Below are 21,583 nucleotides of genomic sequence, written 5' to 3' on the forward strand. Positions count from 1 at the left end.
ATGATGGTCCTGAATCGCTCACCTCTTCCCACATGACCCAGTTTTGAGTATGACGTCGTTTTTTCTATTATTTGACATAGTGACCTAGTTTTTGAGCTCATGTGACCCAGTTTTGAATTTGACCTAGATATTATCAAGATAAAAATTATGACCAATTTTCAAGAAGATCCATTGAAAAATATGGTCTCTAAAGTGGTCACAAGGTTTTTCTATTATCTGACCTATTGACCTAGTTTTCGAAGGTACGTGACCCTGTTTTGAATTTTATCTAGATATCATCAAGGTGAACATTCTCACTAATTTTCATGAAGATCTCATGAAAAATATGGCCTCTAGAGAGGTCACAAGGTTTTTCTATTTTTATACCTACTGGCCTAGCTTTTGACCGCACATGACCCAGTTTCCAAACTGACCTAGATATCATCAAGGTGAACATTCAGATCAATTTTCATGAAGATCCATTGAAAAATATGGCCTCTAGAGAGGTCAAAAGATTTTAATAATTTTAGACCTACTGACCTAGTTTTTGACCGCAGTTGACCCAGTTTCAAACTTGACCTAGATATCATCAAGATGAACATTCAGACCAACTTTCATACAGATCCCATGAAAAGTATGGCCTCTAGAGAGGTCACAAGGTTTTATTATTATTTGACCTACTGACCTAGTTTTTTAAGGCACGTGATCCAGTTTCAAACTTGACCTAGATATCATCAAGGTGAACATTCTGACCAATTTTTATGGAGATCCATTCACAAGTATGGCCTCTAGAGAGGTCACGAGGTTTTTCTATTTTTAGACCTACTGACCTAGTTTTTGACCGCACATGACCCTGTTTCGAACTTGACCTAGATATCATCAAGATGAACATTCAGACAAACTTTCATACAGATCCCATGAAAAATATGGCCTTTAGAGACGTCACAAGGTTTTTCTATTATTTGACCTACTGACCTAGTTTTTGATGGCACATGACCCACTTTTGAAACTGACCTAGATATCATCAAGATGTACATTCAGACCAACTTTCATACAGGTCCCATGAAAAATATGGCCTCTAGAGAGGTCACAAGGTTTTTGTATTATTTGACCTACTGACCTAGTTTTTGATGGCACGTGACCCACTTTCGAACTTGACCTAGATATCATCAAGGTGAACATTCTGACCAATTTTCATGAAGATCTCATGAAATATATGGCCTCTAGAGAGGTCACAAAGTTTTTCTATTTTTAGACCTACTGACCTAGTTTTTGACCGCACGTGACCCAGTTTCGAACTTGACCTAGATATCATCAAGATGAACATTCAGACCAACTTTCATACAGATCCCATGAAAAATGTGGCCTTAAGAGAGGTCACAAGGTTTTTCTATTATTTGACCTACTGACCTAGTTTTTGACGGCACGTGACCCAGTTTCGAACTTGACCTAGATATCATCAAGATGAAAGTTCTGACCAATTTTCATGAAGATCTTGTGAAATATATGACCTCTAGAGAGGTCACAAGGTTTTTCTATTTTTAGACCTACTGACCTAGTTTTTGAAGGCACGTGACCCAGTTTCGAACTTGACCTAAATCATCAAGGTGAAAATTCTGACCAATTTTCATGAAGATCTTGTGAAATATATGGCCTCTAGAGAGGTCACAAGGTTTTTCTATTTTTAGACCTACTGACCTAGTTTTCGAAGGCACGTGACCCAGTTTCGAACTTGACCTAGATATCATCAAGATGAACATTCTGACCAACTTTCATAAAGATCCCATGAAAAATGTGAGCTCTAGAGTGGTCACAAGCAAAAGTTTACGGACGGACGGACGCACGGACGGACGACGGACACCGCGCGATCACAAAAGCTCACCTTGTCACTTTGTGACAGGTGAGCTAAAAATCTTGAAGACAATCAATTATGCAGAACTGTTTTGTTTTGCATTTTGTGGTTACTCGATCATCTGAGCCTTGTTACTGCCTAAACAGTAACCCCCGAGCCAGGTATTTCCATCCGCACCTTCAACCAGTAAAATATTCTTTAAATATTAATTGGAAAAATACTATCAGTAAGGCTTCCATATTTTAATAAGTCCATGTCTTGTAAACATTAACAAAATTTCTACCTGTTTAAAAGAAATGATCACCCAGTCAAACCTGTCAAAGTCTTTCTCTGTGAAACAAGACTTTTTAGTAATTCCCTTCATGTTTACCATATAAGATGTGTCACTTCCATAAATAGTAGAAAAGTAAAAGTTATGCTAGATTTTCTTGAAGCACAGAGTATAAAAGCCTATATTTTTGCACAGATGTTTTATATTAAATTCCATCACTGGAATGGAACAATACCATGGAAGAAGGCTGAACATAACACAAGATTTGATTTGATTAAAAAAAAATTCTATTTTGGCAACATAGCCAAATCAAACTGTGCCAAACATAAGGCTGATCTGCCATATAACATGTTGTGTTTTTTTTTCAGTTTTATTTGAGAACATAATGCATTTATGAACTTGTTCCTGCTCTTGATCCACTTGATAGAAATGAAAAAGACACCAAGAGTCAGGAATAAAAAGCAAAAGATAACTGAAGGCCATTAAACAGTATCATTCTGTGTTTGAAAGATAGTATTAATATTAATTTTGCAAGATTCTATTAACATGGGAGTCTTTATTACAAGCACTTCTCATAATAGTTCCATTTCAATAAAGTTTTTATCACAGCAGGCTATCTTTGGCATCCTAAGCTTAGAATTGTCATGATATTAAATCTCCCACACTTACCATAATTGTCTACATACTAAGACATTACACTATGACATTACATAAAATGCTCAAATACGGATTATTATTTTTATTATTTTCTAGGAAATCACAAATATTTTAGACGTTATACCTGGAAAACAATTTATATAAAGTTTCATACCAAAACAAGGCATTGAAAGAAACAGAATTACAAGGAAATCGGAACTACATAATATATTATTGTATTTGTTCCACCTACACTTGTGTTGAGTTAAAGGTGTTTGATACATTTTATGCATGCGTATTATTGCTGTAAACTAGCATTTTGAACAATTTACATCATTCTTGCAACATGCCAAAAATTTTGCCACATATATATAGAATAAATTTTCAGTCTTTCTGCTAAAATTAATGTTTTTTATGATCAAAATTAAAAGACTTCATTGTATAATCATCACCAGGCCTTTGATTAAACAAATCAGTGAGTATCCTTTGTAATAATGCTCTTTAAATACAGTCTTGAGTTCTGTATATTCATTTTCATACAGATTAATCAGGTTTATTCTGGTAAAAAAGAGTTTAATACAAGGAATTTTTTTTTAAGTTTCTGCTATATACATAGTGAAAGGTGAAAAAGCACTCTGGCAGCCATGTTTTTGAGAAATCAAAATCATATGAACAATCTTGGTAAACGGTTACGCAAGGTTACACAAGGGCAAACTGTGCGAAATGATTTCAATATCAGACTCTTGGTTTAGGAGGATATGTCGTTCGAAAATATTTTTCTATTTTTAGCTATGGCAGCCCCTTTGTGCAACCAAGCTGAGTGGTTTGAACAAGTTTGAAGAACTTCAATACCATGGTTTCAGAGATGTTGTTGTTTGAAGAAAAGTGCGGACAGATGGAAGGCAACAGAAGGATGCCTGATGGCGAGTTATCACAGAAGCTCACTCTGAGCACTATGTGCATGGGTGAGCTTACTAGCCCTAGCCCTGCCTCCCTGTGGTCCATGTTTTAAACGAAACAAAAAATTCTGAAAGAGCCTTGAAGAGAGCCAGAATTCTTCATGGATGACCCAGATATGAAGAAATTGGAAAGAGAATCACCTAAGGAACATTCCAATAAAGCTTGATTGAAAATGGCTCTTCTAAGAAACTGCAGATGAGAACGTAAGGGCAGAAGGACAATAGACATCCAACAATCATTAAAGCTCACCATGTGCACTCTGTGGATAAGTGAGCTATAAGTTACTACTGAATTTCATCAACAGAAAATATTATTTCTTTACAATATCACAAGAAATGCATGAAAACACTGAAAGGAAAAAAAACTAATTACCCAAGGCTTAGAGTAATATGCAAATTGCTAAAGGAAACAATGTCAGAAATTATGCATCAAACAACATTAAGGCAGTTTTGATTATTTTCCCTCTTTATCTTCTCCTTTCAGGATGGAAGTCCTTGAAATACAAGATAGAAATCCTAGAAATACAGTTTTCTTACAGTATTAAAACAAGAGCTGTCAAAGGAGGCAGCATGTTTGACTATTCCGATGCTGGAACATGAAACAGGCACATGTGAGGAAACTGGAGCTGTCACTGAAGTGTTTAATTACTGCAATGCGGATGAAGATATTGGACAAAAGCTTAGGTCTGTGTCAGATGTAACAGTCTGTGTCTAACAGGGATAGAGATGTGTATCAAAACATTAAATAAGTATAAAAGGGACATAATTCTTGGAAATTTCTGCAAAAGTAATGCACCAGGACATTGTGTAATATCATGTTGCTAATAATGTGGAGCAACTATTTGAAGTTTTAGTCAAATAAGTGAGATAGAACAGAAATGCATCACAACTTGAACCTGAAATTCTAGTAAAAAGGGGGTAAAACTCATAGCATTTTGGTGCCAGCATCATGAACATTGTGTCATATGATGTTGGTGACCATGTGGAACCACCGTTTTAAATCTGAATAAAATCGATTTAGTAACAACAGAAATATAGTGAAAAAGCATCAAAATTAAACTGAAATTCAAAGTAAAAAAGGGACATAAGTCACTAAAATACTTGCGCCAGGATTATGGACTTTGTGTCATATGATGAGCAAGACAATGTGGAAAAACTATTTTAAGGTAGTTCTGCACGTTAGGATCGAAATTTTTACTATAATGTAGAATTTGATTAAACTCGATTTTTCAAAACTTCGGAATATATTAAGAAAATTCAGCAAATAAAAAAGATAGGGTCGTGTGCTTGATTTTTCGCTAGACTGATTAAAAAAAATTTGACCTCAAGCAAGTTTTCATAATGGGAGTCTATGGGAAAATCGCAACTTTTATAACATTTTTGAGAATAGAAATTTTTCTACAATGTAGATTTTAATGAAACTTCTCGCAGTCGTAAATAAATGTATGGCCTATAATATTGTTACATAAAATGTATAGGTCCGTGTGCTTATTTTTGAGATATTTGGCTATGATTAAATTGAACTGCCTATTTCAAGCTAATTTTAAGACATTAGTTTGAATTACTTAAAGTGTCAGATGTTTTAATATCATATTTTAACTTTAGAAAGATAGTAACAGTGCTATTTTAATAAATTTGTACACTGGTTGCCATTAATTCATAAAATGATTTTCGTGTCCTTACGCCAAATCCAGGCATTATTCTACATTATCCGGATAAATGACGTTACACTATGACTTTCGGTTTATCAAACAAGCAGAACTACCTTAAGTTTGAATCAAATTTATTAAGTAATAACACAGATACAGTGAAGGTGCACCAACATTAACCTGAAACTGTAAGTAAAAAGGGGGCATAATTCATGAAATATTGATGCCAGAGTTGTGGCCCTTGTGTCACATGATGTGGATGACGATGTGCTACAATTATTTTATGTTTGAATCAAATCTGTTTGGTATTAAAAGATAAAGCATGAAAGTGCATCAAAACTTTAACCTGAAATTTTATGTAAAAAGGGGGCATAATACATGAAAAATAGGTGCCAGAGGTATAACCCTTGTGTCACATGATGTGAGTGATGATTTCAAATAATAGAGTTATGGACATTGTGTCATGTGATGTGGGTGAAGATGTGGAACAATTATTTTAAATTTGAATTAAATCCAAATAGTAATAACTGAGAGAGACAGTGAAAGTGCACCAAGACTTTAACCTGAAATTCTAAGTAAAAAGGGGGGATAATTCATGAAATATTGGTGTGAGAGTTATGGCCCATATGCTAGATGATGTGGGTGATGATGAGGAATAACCATTTGTAGTTTAAAGCAAATCCATCAAGTAATTACAGAGATAAGGAGAAAAAAGAGAAAGTGCATAAAAACTTTAACCAAGGTGGAGACGTGGAGAGACGCCGACGCCAGGGTGAGTAGGATAGCTCTCCAAATACATCTTATAGTCAAGCTTACTACTGCATGTGAACAATACTTCCTAGGTCAAAACAAAATCAATTCATAATTACTGGGGGTTTTTTTTGTTTACATGTAAATTCAAATAGCTTTTTTGCTTATATTGATTAAAGGAAACAGTCACTGTGCTTATCATAAATTCCACTACCCACTCTCCGCTGAGGGAAACAAAAATTGAAGAAAACACTATTTTACGTCCCTGTATGACAAGCTCATTAATGAAATTTTTCATTTGTATATCATGTTAAATTAACAAATACACTTTTCATCTAAATACTGGTACCAGATTTTTTTTGTGTGATAGTTGCAATTGCCGAGGGAATGAACAAGCTACTGTAATGTATACTCATAGAATGTTGTTTTATTTGTTTATGTATAAGGTATAAAATATGCATTTTTCATTTTTCCTGGCATAAATCTAAACTGTAAGGTCAAATTGTCAACAAAGGACATTACTGCCCTCTGTGGTGGCTTTTAGACAATTTCCAGTCCAGACAATCTGGTGTGAATATTTTTAATTAAACAAGTGGGCCATCATGGCATTAGATCTTTCACCTGAGCTCCACAATTGGCTTGAAAATGTTAGTAACAACTAACAACAAAGATCAGTGAAATTTGTGTCAAATTATTTTACAATAAAGCAGGCAGTTTCTAACATGAAGATTCTCAAAGTTTCCACAAAATACAAACAAGAAGCTGCGTTCAATAAACGCTTGATGCCCCCGGTGGCATCCTTGTCGATACAAAGCAACCCAAATCCAAAACGAGGTCAAGTTCAAGGTCAAACTGAGGTCAGATGATGGTCTTGAAAATGAGGTATGGTCAACAACATGGTTAAGCATCTGCAATGTAGTAGTCAAAGGGTCATTTTAAGATAAGCAGGCGTAGTTGAATGCTAGACGAAACGCAGTCCTCATATTTCATGGATCATAACCAAGAGCATGGTCTGACGCTTTATAAAGCCACCTGATTTAGTCAAAGCACAAATGCAAAGGGGTCAAGTTCAAGGTCAAACTGAGGTCAGGATTGATAGTCTGAAGAATGAGGAATGGTCACAGGATTACATCATGCATTAGTATCAAGTCATTTCTAGTAAAGGGTATTGATGCTAACGAACTATTGGTAAACAAGGTTGCATAAGCAGCTATTTGAGTGTAACAAAACTCAGGTTCTAAGTAGGAATGGACGGATTATCGATTGATAGTCTTTGAAGTGAACGTAAAACAAGGATCATTGGTTAACCTAAACAAAACTAACAGAAATTATAATGCCTCCCGCATCAGTAGATGCCGGGGGCATAAACAAAAAAAGATGAAAATACCCTCTACCCCGTTGTGGCCACCTTTTTAAATACAGCATAATGATAAGAAGAAATTTGGTAGAGGGTAGCCAAAGGAAATTTTGTATAAAATTATTTTAAAATCAGGCAAGCAGTTCCGAGTATATTTTTTAGATATAACCATACAGAGAAAAGTAGCCAGACTTCCTGAAGGCCTTGTATCTTTAACAAATCATCATGGCTTTAAGGAATTTGGCAGAGTCACCCAGGGAGCATTTGTGAAAAAAATTACTTTAAAATTGGGCCAGCGGTTTTAGAGAAGTTGGATAGCTCTCAATACAGCTACAGAGAAAACAAGCCCTGCAGTCCTGGTGGCCATACTTTTTTAATGAAACAAAATGATTTGTAGGAATTTGGTCAAGGGTTACCTATTGAACATTGCTGTGAATTTGTTTTGAAATCAGGCCCAAGTTTCTGAGGAAAAGACTTTCAAAGTTTTCCAAACAGCAATAAAGACAAAAGTAGTCCTACTCCCTCGCAGCCAATTAAAGCTTTTAACCAAACAAAATGATCTGAAAGAATTTGGTAGAAGGTCACCTAAGGAATATTTCTGTGAAATTATTTCTAAATTGGGCAAGCACTTTCTAAGAAAATTTTACAATTTTCCTCTTGGTTGCCATGGTGACCATAATCTCTTAACAAAATGTAAAAGGGTACCAACAAAGCAACATTCCTATTAAGTTCAATTCAAATAGGCTTTGTGGTTAAGGAGATGTTCCTTTAAACAGTGGATGACAGACAAACAACATATGAAAGACAGACAATGAATGGTGGACATCCAATGATCCTAAAAGCTCACCAGAAAGCAGAATGTGTGCACAGGTGAGCTTACAATTTTCTCTTGACAGAAAAAATGCACCTAGACAATATATAATCAAGTATTTATGGCAGCATTATGTAAATCACACACTTACTCACAGGGATGACCACTTTAGACTTGCATCAGTTGATAATTATATGTAGGAGTTTTATTACTTTAGTTTTATTATTTACATTTCAAGAAGAGTCTGGTGTAATCAACTTAAGAAAACATCTGCAAATTGTACTTTTCCTACACAGAACTTTGTAGGTGTAGTATGTCAGGCAAGTCAGTATTAAAAGCTCACTTGAATGTATTCTTTTGCCTCATTTGTGTGTTCCACTTGCAAATAAGAAAATGTTTGATGTGACTTAACTTCAGGCACTTAGGTTCATTTGTCAGCAAATTTTAGCAAAGCTTATTATAAGTATCAATTATTAATATTATTATTATTATTATTGTAACCATACATACTTCTTTTTCAATACTACTGTCTCACAAAATTCCAGTGACAATGGCAAAAACAAATTGTGCATTAGCCAGGGCTTCACAAAAATGTAATGAAAAAACATTACCATTTCACCAGAAACAGTCTAGTTTCTTTATAACAGAATAACTTTATCAGCTCTTGTCAGGAAATAGATAAAAACACCCACTGTTTTTAAAAGCAAATAGACATATTGGCATCTAATTTACACCTATATGTGGTAGGCAGACAGTTTAACATTTTCTTTAACCATCAGGGCATATAAAAGACTCCTGAAATCATTAACAGAACATTTTATAGAACTCCTGACAAATTAAATGTGTGCAAAGACATCTTGTAACTTCTTTTATCATCTATTAGAAGAATCCTCAAAGGGCATTGCAACTACACATAATGAGGCAGCCAATCATCACCTAATGGGACAAGTTAAAGGTGCATGCCTATAGATGTGTTTCATAAAATAGGTCATGCTTATAAATTTGCATTTTTTACAGAGGCAAACTTACAGAAGAACATCACCAAATGGGTTATGTTAGAAAGAAGCATCACTAAAAAGGGCATGCTTAAAATCTGCATCACTTAAAGAGGCCTACTGATGTGCTTTCTTTAAAGGTGCATGCTTGCGGAGTGTCTCCCATGAAGGGGCGTACCTAAATATGTACTTCACTTAAAGGGGCCTGGGGATGAGCTTCAGTTAAAGGGGCATGCTTTCAGATATACATCACTTAAAAGGGAATGCCTACATGATAATATCTCTTAAAGGTGTATTCCTCCAGAGGTGCATCACTATAAGAGGAACGCCTACAGATGCACATTATTTAAAGGCGTCCGCAGCAGAGGTGCATTACTTAAAGAGCATGCCTACAGACTGTGCCTCACTGAAAGGGGCATATACTTACACTTCCAAGAGCCTACTGGTAAGCCTCACTTAAAGGGGCATGCTTTCATATATACATCACTTAAAAGGGAATGCCTACATGATAAAATCTCTTAAAGGTGTATTCCTCCAGAGAACAACTCCCTGCGAACAGATCTGTTCCATTGGTGCTATTACCCTAGATTAGGTTTAATATCATGAAGTTTATAGAATGACGCATTGTTCCATGACAATTGCCATTTACATAAAATGTATTTGTTTATATTAAAATCAGTATGCGGTAATTTCAAATTAGATTGTGATAATGAAAGGGATTTCTTTGCTGCAGTATCAGCATCCTCGTTTCCATGAATATCAACATGACTGGGAATCCAACAAAATATGAAAGACTTTTCTGAAGATAGTTCATGAACCCTGAGAAGAATATTTTGAATGAAAGGATTTTCCATATTTCGGTTATGAATTGACTGTAAAACAGAAAGCGAGTCAGAAAAGATAATAAATTTTTCTTCACTATATTTTGATATAAAATTTAAGGCTAAATCAATAGCTTTTGCCTTGCTGAAAATATTGTTGCATTATTTGACAAATGTAATTTTGATTGATGAAGGTTGCTGACAGCAGCACACCTAACCTTTAGTTCATCTTTTGAACCGTCTGTGTAAATTGCAAAATAGTCCTTGTAAGCTGACTTGATTTCATTACATTTGGACTTGAATATTTCAGGGTTTGTTTCAGACTTTCTAAAGGCAGTTTTCTTATCAAAACAAATTGTAGGGGAATTAAGGGTCCATGGTGGTGTATCTGGAATTGAATTTTCTTTAATACCATCAGATTCAAAGTCAAGTTTTATTCATAGAAGATTTTATGCGAAATCCAAATGGTTTGATCTGTTTTGGTTTTTTCTCGTATGAATCGAAGTACTTGGGTTTAAAAATGATCTTATCTGACTGACCGAACTCAGATAGTTAATATTAACAAAGTTTCATCCGAATCTGCCGAGGTCACATGTGGAGTCCCCCAGGGAAGTATCCTTGGGCCTTTACTCTTTCTTTGTTACGTAAATGACATGCCAACGTGTGTAGATTCAGACTGCAAGCTTATATTATATGCTAATGACAGTGCGATATTGTTTGCCCATAAAGATCCCCATATTATTTCAGAAAAATTAAGCAGAGTTATGGAAAATTGTTCAAAATGGTTAATTGATAATAAATTGTCCCTACATCTACGTAAAACGGAGTGTATGTTGTTTGGTTCTCTTAGGAAGCTCAAGAAAATTTCTTCATTTAAAGTTTTGTGTAACGGTCATGTAATACCTTCTCAAAGTAATGTTAAATATCTTGGTTTACGTATTGACAAGTTTTTAAATGGGGAGAAAATAGTAGACTCAATAGTGAGTAAGGTCAATGCACGGGTAAAATTTTTATACAGACACTGTAGTAATTTCAGTATTCAAACAAAGAAAACTTTGACAAGTGCATTAATACAGTGTCACTTTGACTACTCTTGTTCGGCGTAGTATGCTGGTCTCACTAAACCTCTAAAAAGCCAATTACAAGTAACCCAGAACAAAGTAATCCGATTCGTCCTTAATATACCATCCAGGACCAGTATTACCTGTGATATGTTGGAAGAAGTCAAACTCTTAAGGGTCGAAGATAGGGCTAAACAATTACGACTGAATCATGTTTACAACATTTTTCATGGCACTGCACCAAAATATCTGAATCAAAATTTTTGCAAAGTTTCATCAATTCACAACCGTACCAGATTTAGTAAATTCAACTTTATTGTTCCAAAAGTAAAAAGTTTTGGTGCTGATACTTTTTATTTCAACGCAATTCAAGATTGGAATAATCTTCCTGATTTTATTAAGGTGAAGACAAATAAGCATAGCTTTAAACAGGAAGTGAGGATGCATTTATTCAAGTGTGCACGTTTAAGAGAAACCTCTGATCCATTTCGTACTGAGACATGCCTGAAGATAAATATCTGTATTTTACCTATTTTAATTTTTAAATATTGAAGTCATTACTGTGATAATATTCGGGTCATAAGTTTTTTAGAAAACGTTATGTGTTTTAATTATATACGAATTTCTTACCACTTTATTTGTAATGGTCACACATTTTAGTAGTGGAGATAATGATTAAAAGTATTCCTACCTAATGGGACCCCACTGGAAATAAGTAATTAATTTTACTTTGATGGGTCATCCCAGGTATCAAGATCATACCTTTTTCTATTTAGTAAATCATAAAATATACTGACGTAATCTTTCATGTACCAATTATGAAGTAGAAATCTGTTTTAACATGTATATTATATTCTAATCAAAACATCTTTCAATCTATATGGGCTATTGTATACATATATTTTAATGCATTAGTTTTATTTAATGTTTTATGATCTTATGCCTGAATAAATTTGAATTGAATTGAAAGAGCAGGATTACTTTAAGAGGCATTCTTACAGAAGCATATAACATAAAGAAGCAAGATGATGAATGATGGCCAAAACTTAAAGGGGTTTACAGATGCATATCCTCCAATGGGGTATACCTAAAATATGTATCGATTAAAGAGGCTTGCCTGAAGGTGTACATACCTTAACGGGGCATACCTACTGGTGTAAACAAACACTTTTTACATAGTTCGCAGATCATTTATATTTTGAAAAGCAAAGGAGCATCCTTGCATTGATATCTGAATGATCCAAGTGCTTACCTGCAATCCTGCAAAACTTTGTTGGCCTCTCAATATAGACCTAGAGCAATAATGAGCCATGAGATTTTTCAAGCTTAAACATATCCTTGATCATATATGAAAAACCAGACAGGGATTAAGCAAATCCTGTCCAGAACATTTTTGCATTACCTTGATTAAAAAAGACTGGATTTTAGATTATCAAAATTCTGTCTCTGAGCAATCTGAATACCACAAATCCCTCAGTGTGCAACTGAGCAGCCAGGCAGACAGAAGTCTTTATCTTTTTGTCCATTAGCAAAGTTTTTGATTTCAGATCAATTGTGAGGATGGTATTTATGTGCTTCTATTAAATGATGTGTAGTTCTTACCTCTTTTTCCATCTAAGTGATCAACATCAAAGTCATCTAATATTTCTTGAAAACTGCAAAGATAAGAAGTTCTTATTGATGATACATTATTGGAAAAGCAAAAATATGTCATTGTTTCAGGTTTCAAAGGGCTACTGAAACAACAAACAGGAATGCTCAAGAAAAAAAAATATTGTGAGCTGTTTTGAAGTTCAACAGGTTATCAATTGTAAACTGTAATATTTTTTCTATTGAAGTGGATTAGATCATTTATTTAAGTCTCATCCAAAATATACTAAGTGATTTGTAATGTTTCTATGTTCAGTAACATATTAACTTCCTTGACATTTTGTTTTGATAAAATCTTTGGCAATATAGAGAATGTCTACACCAAAAGAGGACTGTACTATCCTCATAGGAAATGGTTCCTGCCTTAATAAGGCAAAACATGTTTTTACTTTATAAAAGAATCATTATCTATTATCAAAGCAGCCGGCTCTTCCCCCTGACTGGTTAGACATAACAGATCAAGGATAGCCCATCAGTAATAAGATTGTATAAACCAGAAAAAGACTTACAAACTGATCATCAATTAAGTAAAAAATAATAATAAAGACACCTTGATGTAATTTAACGAATTGCATGTACTGAAGCGATTACTTTAATGAGAACATTAGCTGATACAACAAGAGCCATGTTAGACATGGCTAATCCCCCAGTTGGGCATATTATAATTGAAGGCTAAAGTTCCTGGCAAGTTAGTGTCTGAAAGTATTTATTTTGTGGAAAGCTTTGAAGAACCGTTTAGTTGTGGTCCGCATCAGGGGTTTTAAAGATGTGGAAGAAAGAATAAGTCAGTAGTGAGGTGGTTTACTGCTAAATTTTATTACTTTTTTCATGAACAGTATAGCTATGATGTTTTTCTATATGGCTACTGTAAAAAAAAGGAATGGAAAGCTAACAGGAAACAAGAGTGCCAGAATGTCACAATATATGTTAAGTAATCATTGTAAGTCTTTTGTTTTTCTAAGTCCACAAAAAAACTCCTTACCAGGTAGAGATACTTTTAAATACACCTAAAATTGGATAGTAACATCTATGTTGTACCACAGAAAAGTGGTCTTGTTTTTTCCCTACAGGCAATTATAAAAATGCTACAATATAAGTTATTTATAGTAACAACGAAGGGAAGTTAATCTTAAAAAAAAATAAAAAAAAAATTGCAAGTCCACACAAAAATCTTTATCAGGTAGAGATTGGTCAAAATACACCTCAAAATTGGATATAGTATGCATGTTGTACTACAGAAAAGTGGTCTCGATTTTTCCCTACGACCAGTAATGAAAAAGTTACAATAAAAGCTATTTAAAGTAACAACAAAGGGAAGTTATTCTAAAGAAGGGAACTGCGAATGGCACTTCGTCTCATGATGGTGTATAATTGTGCCAAGTTACATCAAAATCCCTCCATGCATGAAGAAGAAATGCTTCGGACAAAGTCATTCTTGTATCTGACCTTTGGCCTCCAAGTGTGACCTTGACCTTAGACCTAGGGACCTGGATCTTGCGCATGACACTCCGTCTCATGGTGGTGAACATGTGTGCCAAGTTATATCAAAATCCCTCTATGCATGAAGAAGAAATGCTCCAGACAAGGTTTCATTCTTGTATCCTTTGACCTTTAAGTGTGACCTTGACCTTAGACCTAGGGACCTGGTTCTTGCGCATGACACTCCGCCTCGTGGTGGTAAACATTTGTGCCAAGATATATCAAAATCCCTCCATGCATGAAGAAGATATGCTCCGGAAAAAAATAGGCAAGGTAGAGTTATTGTTAGTGCACAATGCACTTCCTCCCAATGTGTTCTATCAGTGTATGAAGTTTGAAGAAAATCCCTCCAGTACTTTTGGAGTTATGCTCCAGACAAAATGTTTTAAGAAAATATGATAAAGGGGAATAACTCAAAAAATAGGCAAGGTAAAGTTATTGTTCTTGCACAATGCACTTCCTCCCAATGTGTTCTCTCAGTGTATGGAGTTTGAAGAAAATCGCTCCAATACTTTTGGAGTTATGCTCCAGACAACTTTTTTTAAGAAAATATGATAAAGGGGAATAACTCAAAAAATAGGCAAGATAGAGTTATTGTTCATGCACAATGTACTTCCTCTCCATGTGTTCTATAAGTGTATGAAGTTTGAAGAAAATCCCTCCAGTATTTTTGGAGTTATGCTCCGGACAAAGATTGTTGCGGACACATGGACGGATGGACAGACAGACGCATGCACGGACAGAGAGCATTTCTAATATCCCCTTTGCCTTTGGCTGGGGGATAAAAACAGCCATTATCATTTCACATTTCAATTAGACTCTCTTCCTTTTCACACATATCTTCTCTTTCAATAGATAAAAAAAAACCCACTGGTTCTCCTAAATGTCTTTTTTCAAGAGGCTTTTAATGCCAAACTTTTTTAATTGAAGAAAAAGAAAGATTACACTCACTGTAGGCATTGCAGAACTTTAAAATTTCTATATATGACTTCATACCAAATGTGGGTCTCTCTCCACTCCAGCTAATATTTTATGAAAAAGTAGCATTTCCATTTACACAATAAAACACTGACTCTTGTGGATTTTTTTGCCTGTTGTCTGTGACTTATTTCTAACCTACAGAGAGGAAAGAGTTTTGTGCTAACTTTAAATGTGACATTGACCTTTGACCCACTGACCTAAAAATAAAGAGGAGTCATGCACTGTCACTGGCAGTACAGTATGTTAGGCAAGTTTGAAGAATACAGGTCAAGACCTTCTCAAGATACTAAGCACAAATGTTTTTGTATAGTCACTGTGACCTTGTCTTTAGACACACTGACCTCAAAAGGTTTAGGGGTCATCCACTGCCAATAAGCAATGTACATATCAAGTAGGAGGGTCACAGGTCGAACTATTCTAATGTTACTGAGTGGAAATAACCTGCTTACAGACAGACATACATACATACATACTTATAGACAATGCATCATCACATAATATTTATTTCCCTTCAGGCATAAAAAAAGGTTTTCAAAATATCTGACAGTAATGTGACTGGCAACGTTTTGAATTTTGTCTGACAGAGTTAGTAGCATTTTAGTCAGTTTTTCTGCCAAGTGTTCCTGGATTTCAGCACTAGTCTGATCAGGCTTGTTTCTGCCCAGTGTGCCTGGATTTCAGCACTAGTCTGATCAGGCTTGTTTCTGCCCAGTGTGCCTGGATTTCAGCACTAGTTTGATCAGGCTCCAGCAACAACTTCTCTACCAGAAACAGTGTAGGTGACTTACGACAAACATTTGATCTAACTCAAAACTGCTTGATTATTCGTACTTGGCTATCATGGTAGGCTGAATACCAACAAGTATGGGTGTATAATAATTCTTCGAGACAACATTAATAAAATTCAGCTCTTACAGGATTTTTAATCTTCCTTTACTGGGATTACCTCATTTTCATTTAATTCCATGAAAGCTAATGGTTTTAACAGAATCCTAACAAGTGTCATTTCATCCAAATTCCACAAAATGTGCTTTAACCACCAAGAGGAACATTTCAGTCAATCAATCGTATGCAACATGGTAGAGAAATTAGTTCCATTAAATTCAATTTATGCTATTTTGGGACAAAAAGCCAATAATTGTTTTCTAAATTCCTCGTAAAATTATTACTTTGTTTTAATGGGTTTTAAAATTATCATCTAAAACTGGTTACACTGCTGTGAAGCCTAATGAAACTTTCAAAAACAGAATCAAGCACATCTCCGTTTTAATCAAAGTTTCCAACAGATTTTAAGGTCAACAGATACCATAAGAATACAACATCGGAGTAATTCAAATTAAGAAATAAAAACATCTAAAGACATTTACATTCCTTTGAAATTCTTTTTAGGATTGGCGTGCACATCTAAATCTCATATGATAAAGAACTGCATAACTTTCTGTAGTTTCTGTTGAAGAAAATAATTCCCAAACCAAAATACAAGCATGCGGCAAGCTTGTGAGAAGTTTGCCATAAGATTGCGCAAGCTTACTGCAATCTTAAAAAGATTGCAGCCATGTAATATAATGCTTGCAGATGCTCACATAAAAATTAAGTTTGCGAAGAAGTCTATCTTTGCAAGCTTGCAGCGGGCATCCTACGATCTTAATACTATAATTTAAGATTGCAACTAAGCTTGCGATAGAAATTAAGTTTGTGGATAAGTCTTGCTTCGCAAACTTGCAGCGGGCATCCTGCGAGCTTAATACTATTTAAGATTGTGACTATAGCTTGCGATCCTGTAACCTTTTTATAACACTCTTTTAGTTCACTGATACATATAAAAGGAAGGTAATATATTAAATCAATTATTAAATTATTTATGACACTACAAATATTGTTAAATGAAAGTGTGAAAGTTTTATAAACTGTGCAGTTTGTCAAATTAAAGGAAGTATATAATTAAATTTTTAGACTCTAACATTAATTGAACTGTCTCACAAACCTAAATAAGGTTGAGGAAGATTGTGTAGTTTGCAAGCTTGCGCAATCATAACAAGTTTGCGCAAGACTCGCAAATGTATTTGTCTACACCCATATAAGTATGTGTAAGCTTGCAAGATTGCGCAAGCTTGCAATCTTATTATGATTGTGCAAACTTGCAATGTCGCAATTAAGATTGCTAGGGTTCCAATCGGTAGCATGCGCAACCTTACAAGCTTGCAAGATCTTAAATAGATTGCAGGCAGCGTGTGAATTAGTTTGCGCAAGCTTAAATTATGGTTGAAATTATTCCAATCACAATCTTGCTGCATGCTAAAACAAGTTTGCTGCACACTTGTTAAGATCGCAACTGCAATCTAGCTGTGACCTTAATGCAAGCTTAATTAAGCTCGCCATTCTGGTTTGGGTAAACCCTAGAACTTGCTGTATACCACAAATGATACCTTTTTTCTAAGCACAATGATCATATTCTAACTATCTATCTCTGATTTAAAACTAGATGTGTGTCCATAGGACGAAGGTCCCCCCTCCCACCTCCAACCACTGTACATGCTTTTATGACTCTGTGTGAATTTTTTTAACATATATACAACAAATAATTTTGAGCACTTTATGTGCATTTTTTTGCTAAGTGAAGAACCATAACTCAGGGCTAGCTGATGAAATACCAAATACCAAAGAGAATGCCAGGTGCACAACTTCACAAGCTATACAACAATCCTCTAATGCTTTTGTTTTATGACTCAAGGTCAAGTGCCTTTTGAGATACACTTATGTGAAAGATTTTTTGAGATATATGCAACACAAACTTTTAAGCACTTTATGTGTATTTTTCATTAAGTTAAGGACCATAACTCTAGTCTGGTTGAGTGAAATCCAAATCAGAACACCATGTGCGTACCTTTACATGCTTTGTAACAATTCCCTGGATTTTATGACTAAATCAAATTCTTTTTGAGATACACGATACACGAGACAAAAACATGCATCCCCTTTATGCATATTTTTGACAATCAAGAGCCATAACTCTGATCTGACTGAAAAAAATCTCGAACAAAATCCCACATACTGAACTTCAAATGCTGAATAATATTCCTACTCTAGGTGACAGACACCCCCCCCCCACCACCACCACCCAAATTTTGGGGGGCACAAAAAATGTTAACAAGTGAAAAAGAACAACTAGAGATCCAAATGGGCCTAAGTCACTCATCTGAAGAGAACCTTGACCATCTTACATTGCTTCTGACCAAGTTTGGTGAACATCCATAAGAAGTTGATTAATATAAAAGTTACTTACAGTTTTTTTGCTGACAGCCCAAAATGCTTGACCATTGGAACAAACTTCATGATAAGAAGGTTTTTTTTGTCTTACAATGATGCTACAGACCAAGTTTGATGCAGATCCATCAAGCAGTTCATGAGAGGTTTTTCTATATTTAAAAGTGGTCAAGTGCCCCTATGAGAACAAGTGTTGGAGAGGGCATTACAATGACACTACAGAGCAAATTGGATACAGATCCAGCCATTGTTTCATGAGAAGATGTCATTTAAATGTTTTTTCCCCAACTTTCAACTCTAGTGCCCCCTAAAAGGGCCAAAATCTCCAACTTGAATAAATTTTGGGGAAGACCTTAAAGTGATGCTACAAACCAAGTGTGAAGAAGATCCACCAAGCAGGTAATGAGAAGAAATGGTTTCACACAACCTCTTTTTTATTTGCCAAATTTTTCTAAAAATATAATAAAGTTTTGAAAAATCAAATTCCATATTGTATAAAAAAAAATTATTCGAATTCTTATCTGCAGAATTACCTTAATCTGAAAATCTGGTTAACTGGTCAAATATAATATTGCTGGACCACTTGTAAAATACTGCAAGATTATTCTAAAGAATTTTTATTTGGTTAAGGTTAACAAAATCAATCATAAGAATACTCGAAAATAATTAAACATCATAATATTTTCCAAGCAAATCTCAGAAAGGAAGACCTTTAGACAGAAGAGGTATCTTCTAAATAATCAGCTATCTATCACTTTTAAGTACATAATTGTGTAATGCAGCTTAAACGAAGCATAAAAGATTGAATTCTTGTTTTTTCCAAAATAAATCACCCTTGCAATGTCTCTTTAATACAAAAATAGTACAAAAACCTCTCATATTTCTAGTTAAATTATCTGAAACTGGCGTCTCCTTGTTGTTTTCATTTTATCTCTTTGTGTGCATTCTCCGTGGCAACATGTCACAGAAATTTAAGATCTAATTCTGGAGAAATTTCAAAAAAATAAATTGAATTCATCCTGTAAATGACAACTTGCAAGAATAAAACTGATGTAATCTAAATAAGTAAATTGAAAAAAAAATACCTGTAGACTTAATTCATTTTTACTAATAGAATACCCAGAATGCAGCCTTGTCATTGGTCAATTTCAAAATTGTGCTCTCAAGCATCCAATCAGATGCTGGAGATTTGAACCCTTTCCCAGCTAAATTTCTAAAATGGACCGGTCCATCATTCAATTTGGGCAATACTATTTATTATTCGAAGGGGTATTCACTGAAAATTTACTGACAGAACAGCGAACAGTACAGACCATGATCAGCCTTCATATGGTAGCAAAGTCAAAATTACATGCCAACAGCAAGCTAAAGGTTAATCAGCTTTATTTTTATTTTAAACCTTATTAGAAATAGTATAAAATTCATAAGAAATAATAAACTTAGATTGCAAAACCATTTGTATAATTTAAAGATACAGAAAATTGTGAGGGATAAAGAGCAATTTTTGAGATTATAGATTGTGGACCTTAGATTGCTCTGTAGTATCATTGCACCCCTGTGACAGATTAATGCAATGTTTGTTTTTCTACATTTGCATAATTTCCTACTTTTACATTTTGTTCACACAATTTTGACCTTTCTGTTTTCATATATCTGTGTTGAATGTCTGATAGGGATGCAATTTACACTGTAATTGCATGATGTTTGATGATTGATTACTCTCTTGGCACTGCACTATCTTGTTACTGCAGCTAACTTAATATACTGGAACACTTTGTAGAACATGTTCTAGTTTTAATCAATCTTGTAACCAAGGTCTCTAAAGTCATAATCAGCATTTTGTTAAATTTTTCGATGATATTTTTATTGTTCAGCTTTAATGATGTAGAAAACATGTTTCAACAAGAATAATGTCAACACTGTGTTTGAAAGAATTCAAGTAAAACGGGGACTTAAACTCAAGAAAAAATAATCAGGCAATTGCAGATTGTTTAGTCCAAAATTGGAGCAGAAATAGAAACAAGAGTGCCATAATGGCCCTATATCACTCACCTGTTATCATTGCACTTAAGGACAAGAAGGTCAAAAAATCATAATCAACATCAATCAAAAGAATTATGAGAAAATAAAGTTGAAATTTTCTTAAAGTTACTCCAAATAAAATTATTTTCAAATCAGGCCAGTAGTTTCATACAAGAAGTTTTCTGTATAGCCATATGGGAAAATGAGCCCCTCCCCCAGGCCGCCACTTTTTCAATGAATCAAAATTATTTGAAGGAATTTGGTACAGGGTCACCCAAGAAACATTTGTGCAAAATTACTTGAATACGGACCAGCAGTTTCTGACAAAAAGATTTCCAAAGTTCTATATAGGCATATAGGGAAAATAAGCAAAACCCCCAGGCCGCCACTTTTTCAATGAATCAAAATTATTTGAAGGAATATAGTAGAGGGCCACCCAAGGAACACTAGTTTTGTGTAAAATTGTTTTGAAATCGGTTTTTTATATAGCCATAAGTCCAAAGGACAGGGACAGCAAAGGGAAGAAATTTAACCAAAAAGAAAAAAAATTCTAACAAGGTACAGATATGTCAAAATACACCTAAAAATTGGAGGTACCATCCATGTTGTACCACAGAAAAGTGGTCTTGGTTTTTCCCTACGGCCAATAATAAAACAGTTACTAATTAAGCTATTTATAGTAACATAAAAGGGAAGTAATTAAAAAGAAATTATTGTAAGTGAACAAAAGAAGGATCTGCCAAATAAAAACAAGAGCACTGCAATGCAACGCAAATGCAGAGCAATATACACACAAAACAAAGTCATATGACCTTTGACCCCTAAGTGTGACCTTGACCTTGAAGTGAGCCATCAGAAACATGCGCTCTGCACGTCGTTTCGATGAGGTTAACATTTGTGTCAGGTTTCTTTGAAATCCTTCAAGGGGTTCAAGAGTTACAGAGCGGAAGGGAAATTGCTAACCAACAGACAGACGGACACCGAGGCGATAACATAATACGTTCCTTCGTGCGTATATAAGGAATCAAGATCTTATCGTGATACAA

At 34.7% G+C, this 21,583-nt stretch overlaps 2 protein-coding genes across 3 annotated transcripts in view; both read right to left on the reverse strand.

Annotated features, from left to right (window-relative positions):
- LOC128547945 (uncharacterized) overlaps positions 1-21,583 on the reverse strand; it is a 322,495-nt gene that overhangs the window by 203,322 nt on the left and 97,590 nt on the right. The window lies entirely within an intron of this gene.
- Positions 1-21,583, reverse strand: part of LOC128547946 (FMRFamide receptor-like) — a 174,287-nt gene that overhangs the window by 148,857 nt on the left and 3,847 nt on the right. For both annotated transcript variants that reach the window (XM_053521895.1, XM_053521896.1), the window contains exon 2: positions 12,744-12,796. The gene's annotated coding sequence lies outside the window, so the exon portion shown is untranslated. The remainder of the gene's footprint in view (positions 1-12,743; positions 12,797-21,583) is intronic.

Source organism: Mercenaria mercenaria, chromosome 13 (assembly GCF_021730395.1).
Source record: "Mercenaria mercenaria strain notata chromosome 13, MADL_Memer_1, whole genome shotgun sequence".
Lineage (NCBI taxonomy): Eukaryota > Metazoa > Mollusca > Bivalvia > Venerida > Veneridae > Mercenaria > Mercenaria mercenaria.